Source organism: Nicotiana attenuata, chromosome 7 (assembly GCF_001879085.1).
Source record: "Nicotiana attenuata strain UT chromosome 7, NIATTr2, whole genome shotgun sequence".
Lineage (NCBI taxonomy): Eukaryota > Viridiplantae > Streptophyta > Magnoliopsida > Solanales > Solanaceae > Nicotiana > Nicotiana attenuata.
The window spans coordinates 10,477,729-10,486,202 of record NC_031995.1 but is presented as its reverse complement, the minus strand read 5'-3'; the positions used below and the strand labels follow the sequence as shown (position 1 = coordinate 10,486,202).

The window sequence follows — 8,474 nt, the reverse complement described above, 5'->3', positions numbered from 1 at the left end:
AGCATGTTTCCCCTCCCATACTGTTAGTTGCCTTGTACTTCGATTTCTGCTGTATATTTATAATTGCACAGGTTTATGTGGGATCTAGTCTAGCCTCGTCACTACTTCGCCGGGGTTAGGCTTGGCACTTACCAGCACATGGGGTCGGTTGTGCTGATGCTACACTCTGTGCATTTTTGCACAGGTCCAGGTATTGAGCAGCAGAAGCAGCATTAGCACGGGGGCAAACCTTCAGTCCAGAGAGACCCGAGGTAGCTTGCAGGCGTCCGCAGGCCCGGCGTCTCCCTTCTATCTTTACATTTGGCTGTCATCTCATTGTACCCGAGATAAACAGATTATGTTCTTCCAGACCTTGTATGTAGTACTCCTTAGATGTTCGTGAGTATGTGACTCAAGTCCCGGGGTAGAGACGTATGTTGGAATTTCTGTATTTTATTCAGTTATATAAATTTAAGTCTTCCGCTAATGATTTTTATTCCGTCACCTTTAATTAATGCCGTTAATTGTTAAAAAGGAACAGGTGTTTAATGAAATTGCTAATTAAGTTGGCTTGCCTAGCTCCTATTAGTAGGCGTCATCACGACCCTCGAGGGTGGAAAATCCGGGTCGTGACATAATTGGTCCTAAATCTATTATTTCCTGGCCCATTGACATTCAGAGAAGTGGATTCCATGATTAGGCGATTGTTTGGCCTAATTTCTCTCTGCTTTTCCTCTTGAATAAGAATGGAAAATGCCTGTGCAATACTAGGCAAAGGGTTCATCATTAGGATACTTCCCCTGACAACTGTGTAAACCTCATTGAGTCCCATTACAAATTGAATTAACCTACGATCCTGTTCTGCTTTATACATATTTGCCTTGGCACCACATGTGCACTGGCATCCACACTGAGCATGTGCATTTAAGGTGTTAAGTTCTTCCCATAACTTTTTCATCTTAGTGTAGTATCCAGTTATGTCTAAGGTTCCTTGATTTAGGTCATTGATTTCCTTTTGCAACTAATAGAGTTTCGCTCCGTTTGTCTAATCATACCTGTCTTCGAGCTCCTGCCATAGTTCCTTTGCGTCACTCACATATTGCAAGCCATCAGCCAAGTCCTTTGAGAGTGAGTTAAGAATCCATGACGTCACCATGTCATCGCACCTCGCCTATTGCTCATAGCTCGCCTCTCCGACATTAGGTTTCTTACACTTTCCGGTGATAAATCCGACCTTGTTCTTCACAGAGAGGGCTCTAAGGACACCTCTCCTCCAGGATCTGTATCCAGTGCCGTCAAATGCTACTGGTACCAAAACTGTTCTGGCACTCTCCGACGGATACATGTATAGTGGATTAGTTGAATCCAAAGCTGCAGCAGTACCTTGTGTTTCGTTGTCTCCAGGCATGAGATGTAGAGTAGATGAAATTGAAGATGAAATTGAATGAGATTTCGTGAATCAACGAAGGAGGAAACGAAAGTAGATTCTGATCTGCGATTACAGATCGGTTGAAGAAAAATTGTGAGAAAGAAGAGTGAGAGAAAAATGAGATGAGTGTAAATCTAAATCAGATCGGATATTAAGAGCTGTGCTCTAATACCATGTCAAAGTTGGAGGTCAATCAACCATGAACCTCCATTGATGAGCTAGGGAGAGTACAGATAGAACATTCTGGAAAATAAGAGGAGTTGTGAAATGAAGACTTAATTTGATTATCTCATGTCCAAGGCATTATATACACACGTGTAAGAAAAAGGGAAAATAATATCTGTCTACTAACTACTAAAACAGCTCAACCTAACTACTTAGTCAACTAACTCAACTGCCTAGTTAACTAACTCAACCACAACTACACATTTATAAATATAGTGGTATTGCATTAACTATTCTCAATAACAACTTTTTTGAATTATAAAAAGAACTAGAAACACTCAGTTAGAGTATTGTGTTTCATTTACTTCGTTGAATTGGATTGCTTATTATTTTCTGTTTTTTTGTTTTGCAGGTATGATACAATTGATCTGGAGCAAGCATTTTGAAGAAGTATTCTTTCCTCATAAAGTTTGATTTTTCTACAAGTATTTTGATAATTATAACTTTTTAGGTATCGTTTGTTAATTGTTAGTAGGCAAAAGAAATCATAGCTCTTAGCAAATACTGCTACTTTTCGAAGTTCGCCTTCAGTTGTAGCTTCTGCCCTTACATTTTCCTTTATCAATTTCTATTGTGACAATAATTGTGTTTTCATACCAATTGTTGAGATGATCAACTAATTGCAAGAGAATAATGGCACCTAAGAAACTTATGACTGGTTAATTGATGAACTCTATACATGAGTTTTCACGTAGAAAACATTAATATATATTAGAGTTAGTGAAAAGCAAATAAAAAACTTTCTCTACCTTCTAATTTTCATAATTTTATACTCATTTTATTTTAAATTAACTTTATAAATTCTCTACCTTATTGTTTGGTCATTTCTCTTTCTATTATTAAATACATTGCATATTTTTAATGCAACGGTATCAAAACATTATCGGTCATTCCAGTCATACTTAATATAGAAAAAAATGTATCATGCTTAGCAAGTACGTGACATGTGAGATCTCACAACCAAGTTAGACAATATAATAAAATAAAAATCTCTTATACGGGCTAAGCACATAAAAAAATAATGGCTACAGAAAAATATCCATCCTTATGTTGTTAGTAGCAACTTCTTAATATTTAAAAAGAAAGATCGTTGTATAATATTTTAAATTTATTATTTTAATTATAATTATCATCATCATCATCATCATTCTGTGTTTGGAGCCTTATATTCTGCAGATATTTAAAAGTTTTGCTTATTTATCATTGCTTTTTATTGTAACTGACATGATGTATGACTTTCACTTAATTATATTTTTTTTTTGGTTATGTTATGGACTCAAATAAGAGCCTGATACAGGGATAAAGTTTTCATCTTCAAATGAGGCATTATTCTACTCTTAAACAATTTAATTGAATCGCCATTGACTAAAGAACTCACAATCATGCATTTTTACATCATCTTTCTCTCAAGCTGGCACTCTAAAATAGGGTATCAATGACAACTAGAACTTAATATTTTAGATGAAAATATTGATCATTTTCTTTTTGTTATTTGAAGGTGTTCTCATCTATAGTAAGATATGATTGAAATATTATTCCGTTAACAACATTTCTTAAGAAGGGTAAATCGTCCAAGCAAGCATCAGTGTCGCAAAAAGCTGAGGATTGCTCAAATACATCAGACAATTACTCATAAGATGGTCTTGAATGCTCAAATATGTAGTTTTTCGTTTAATTATTTGATTTCGTAAAAATAAGTTGATTTTCTATTAGAAAAATTTATGAAATTCCCAGTTAACTATTTCTTAATTCATTTTAAGACCGCGCGAAGCCCGGACAGATACACTAGTACTCCACTAATTATGATTATGAGGATATATTTCGTGGCTCTCAATCATATTGAAGACTAGTATAGCTCAATTTATGGTGCATTTGACTTTAAGACATCAGCTTGCATGTGAATCTAAGTTAATTGGATAGTGAATGAGAAAAGTCCAATATGTTCTTTAAACTCAAATAACCAGTAAAGAAGCTACTTGCTTGAACATTAGAACATTTCTCAAGCAAAAGCAAACATGAATTGAACTGGAATTTCGACGATATACATAAGCAAGTCTTAATAGGACAATCGTTGAAAATAAACCTAAGTGATCTATTCATGATCAAACGAGCGCATAACTGGGCGTTTTCCAAAACCGCGGCAATTCAATTTGTGGGAGTTGAAAAACGCCACAAATTAACAGAATAACCCCCTCCTTTTCTTGTAGTGACTTAAGATCAGTGACCCTAGCCATGTTTGTCTAATTTAAAGAATGGCGGCACCTGCTTGTTGGTGATGGTGACCGAATGAGTGAGACACAATCGATAGCAATCGAACAAGGAGTCACTGTCATCATTAGGGGTGTTCGTCAGTCGGTACGGTACGGCATTTAGATATTTCGGTTCGGTATTTTCGGTATTCGGTTTCTTAAATTGCAATACCAATACCGTATCTAATTAAATTCGATATGGTTCGGTTTTTCTCCTTTCGGTTTCGGTTTATTCGGTTTGGTAACTTCGGTTTATTCGGTTTGGTAACTTCGGTTTATTCGGTTTGAATACTAACTAGTGCATAGAGTCGTAGAATGTAATATTCTAAATTAAAGTACTCAAAAGTACAAAACTAAAAATATTTGTTGACAAAAGTTTTGTCCAAAACTAGCAAATATCAACTTAGAGAGAGAAAACTATACATAAAAGAATAAATTTGATCATTAGAAATGTCTTGTTACTTACTTTTAGAGTTAATTGATGAACTTAGAGAATAAAGGAAAGTAAAATTTTATATTTTTATATTTATGTTATAACTAATAATATGTGTATTGTGTAATATAATATATATTTCGATACGGTATCGGTATTTCATTTTAAAATACCAAATACCATACCTAATACTAATATTTTTTAAGACTTAAACCAAATACCATACCGAATACCAAAATATCGAATACCAAATACTAAAAATTTACGATTTCGATACGCTAATTCGGTATTTACCAAATTATGCACAGCCCTAACTGTCATTGTCCTACTGGCTCCCAAGAAATATGTGGTGGAAGAGAGAGAAAGTCACACTCAAGGAATTGAGCAACAACTAATACTCTCACGGTCATAAAAGAGATTTCGAGAATTAAACTTCTTAGATTTGATCGTGAATTGAAATATAAAATTTTTAAGTTATTTTTCAAAATGTATATATTTGAAAACTACGTAAAAAATATAATAGGTCACAATAATTAACTATTCAAAATATTTAAAAGGTATATAAAATCACGATTAAAGAAAAACTCGTTTAACTCATTGAGATGGAGGGAACATTTAATATTTCTTAAATACATATTTGTCACCCATAAAAGCTTATTTGCTTATACATAGAAAAAATGCTTCATCAATTTTTTGATAATGAATACTTATTTTCTAATTAGAAAATATCTAACTATATAATTATTACTTATACGAGGAAATATCACTCCTAGAATTACATTGTAATTGCATTCACAGTTTAGTAATTACGGCAATTTTCTAACTATGTACACACTAATGTCCATGCAAACCTGATATTTATCTTTCCCATATTATTGACATATTAGCGTATCCCATCGGATTTACCTTGGTCGAAGCGGTGTCACATCATCGGAAAATTTTATTAAATACTTGTATATAATTAAAATGCAGAACCTAAAAACGTATAATTTGGTTGAAGTGACGCCTCTTGACATACTCTCTTAGGTAGCTTGTTTTGTCAAGCGTCCTAATTTTCTAGGTTATGTCAAGGGTTCGAAGATCTATAGCTATGTTTTGAGTTTTAAACTTTTTGATAATTGATGTACAAATAAAATACTTGTCTTGGGCTTGAACCGTTGATCTCAGAGGCGGATTCAGGATCAGATGGTTACGGCCTACGGGTGCCTGTGTATTTAATGTGAACTTACCAGTAGACAAGAATGTTGAATTAAGGTGTGTATCTAGTCGATTCGCTTTGTTTTGAATTAATTGGGTTCACTATACAAGATTCTTTTGGTGCATAAATAAACACGTGATAATCAGACTAAAAATATTTGATTCTTGATTTGAAATCAAAAAATAATAATAACATTAACTAGATAAAAACGAAAAAAATGATATCAAAAGCATATTCAAACAAATATTTTGATATCTAGAAAAAAACATAAGCAAATATATTTTTATAATTTAAATAAATAATTGTATGTAGAGTGAAAATACAAAATTGAAACAAATGAAATTAAGAAAAAGAAAAGAAAACCGAAAGAGGGAACAACTAGGGCAAAGAAGAAAAACAAAACTTAACTTGCACAAATAAAAGAAAATGGAAAGAGAGAACAATGGGGGCAAAGAGGAAAAGCAAAACTTAACTTGAATCTATATATATCTATATTAAAGCAAAGAAGTTTGCCTTCTCATTTAGCCAAGTGGCAAATTATTAGAATGCCAATTGGCAACATATCAAAATGACACATGGCAACTTAATTTATTAAAAATCCCAGTTGTAATTGCCAGATTTTTTCGGTCTACAAACAATCAGCCCTCCCAAATTTATTGCTTGATTTTCGGCAATAAAAACAGTCAATCCTCCCAAAATTAGTGTCTCTGTTTTGTTTCATCTACTATTATTTAATAATCAAAAAATATTACAAAAGTAAAAAAAAAAAATCGTATATCTCTGCCTTCCTAAAAAAAACGGGTTTCATACCATATTTACCATCTAATCTCTTTGTCTTCCTAAAAACATTCCCAATTCTCAAGATTACTTCCCGTATGATTTCAAGATGAGAAGATACTCATCAACAATTAGTGCCTCTGTAATGTTTACAAAATCCTTTAAGCAAGTAACACTTCCTCAGATCTGAATCTTTATTAACTGAAATTTAGGGATTTCTACATGGAAAGGATTCACAATCGAAGTATGTTCGTGCAGATGACATTCCTCCTTAATTTTGGAATTTTAGATATAAACCCTAAATGTAGACTATTGTAGTTTCATAAGAACTTTTTTTTATATAAACTACATAAGATTTGTAAATATAAGATATAAACCCTAAATTTCATAAGAACATTTTTCGGTCAGCAAACTATTTTACAGCTCTTTTTTTGGAAATTTCTTATTTATAGCAAGTAAAAAGATTATTCCAATATTTAAGTTATATACAGAATCAGGGACGATGTCAAAAGCATATACAGAATCAGGTCATTTATATATATCTATCTATATATATATATATATCTATCTATCTATATATATATATATATATAGAGCTGCACCGACCATATACTTTACTACAGACAATCCTCATATCAAATTTTCTCTAAGAACAAATATGACGATGTTTGACTGTATCAACAATATATCGAGTAACAAGATGAGTTGGAATTTGAAGGTACGAATAGTGAGATTGTGGCACGTTCCAGATCGCGACAAACCAGACAACACTGTCTCCCTTGAATTAATTATTCAAGACGAAAAGGTGTATTCTTTTTTAGTTGCATTTATTTTTTCCCGTAATTTGACTACAATCTCCATCTTCTGCTTTGCACTATTAAATTCATTAGGTTACGCGTGTATTTAATTATGAATTTTTTGTCTGACTCAATATTAATTATGAATTTTTTGTTTCTAGGGCGATCGTATTCATGCGACTGTTGGTCGGTCTCTTATACGTATGTTCAAACCAAAGATAAAAGAATTGGGTTTGTACTTTATGAAGAACTTTGTGGTTGGACCAAATTATACGAAACTTAAATAAACGCGGCATAAATTGAAGTTGGCATTTACTCATAAGACGATTGTAGAGGAAGCAAATGATCATCTTTTTGGTATGAGTATCTTCGACTTAAAACCTTATGAGTATTTGATAAACAAAATTGATGTTGAAGAAAGTGAACTTTTCGGTAAGTATTCAATTCACAGTTCTTTTATTTGAATGTCTTATCAACTTTCTCCTGATCATTTTTTTAGATTATTATAGATGTCATTGGAGAGGTTGTAAGTTATGGTGAAGTAGAATCCCATAACCAAGGTGATAAAACCAGCACTTATATGAATGTGGAACTTGAAGATTATGAGTAAGATTGCGTCTATGAATTTACTTTGTTATATATTAACATGATTACTTATCGTTGTCTGCTTAAGTTGTTATATAAATTTCACAGGAGGAATAGTATCCCGGCAACATTTTGGGGAGAATTCGTTGACTAAATCTTGCCACATTTAGAGGGATCACCCCATCGGAGGGTCATAGTTGTTATGCAGTTGATAAAAGCACACAAATTTCAAGGTATTTCTATTGTGTTGATGACATGGGATAATTTTTTTATGTTAATTTTTTTGGTTCAGAAACTAAAGTTATATATAGGCAAATATCATGTGCGTAATACTTGGCATGCCTCAAAGCTCTGTATTACCCGGATCTTCCTCAAGCTGTTGATTTTAAGTCGAGGTTAGTTATTTCAAAAATTAATTTTATGTAGATACTGCACACATAATTGTTTATGGTTAAAACTAATACAACCTTGCGTATATACAGATTGGCAAGAGTGAATGAAGCTAACTCTGCCAGGATCAGTCAAATACCTTTTCAGCGTAGTTATTCTGTTTCTGATGAGTTGGCTACTGAAACTGTAGAAGTTAAAACTATTAGAGAATTGGTCGACTGCATGGAGGTGACTAATCTATTAAACTCCTTTAGTATTTAACTAATGTTATGTTGTGTATGTATAACACTGTTAGGTCTAAAAATACTATTTGTTTTCCTAAATGTGCACATATATGTTTTTGGTAATCCTGTTACGTAAGTTTATTAGAGCATTTCTACAATAAAATAACTTAACTAATTAAAAACGAAAA

General features: G+C 32.8%; 1 long non-coding RNA gene across 3 annotated transcripts in view; it reads left to right on the top strand.

Moving 5' to 3' along the window:
* Positions 6,164–8,474, top strand: part of LOC109228686 — a 3,405-nt gene continuing 1,094 nt past the window's right edge. The window contains exons 1-7 of one of the 3 annotated variants that reach the window (XR_002068419.1): positions 6,164–6,534; positions 7,009–7,095; positions 7,249–7,519; positions 7,597–7,693; positions 7,781–7,905; positions 7,984–8,067; positions 8,155–8,290. This is a non-coding gene — a long non-coding RNA (uncharacterized LOC109228686). Of the gene's footprint in view, positions 6,535–7,008; positions 7,096–7,248; positions 7,520–7,586; positions 7,694–7,780; positions 7,906–7,983; positions 8,068–8,154; positions 8,291–8,474 lie in introns of all 3 variants that reach the window. The other 2 variants (XR_002068418.1, XR_002068420.1) reach the window with 2 other exon arrangements.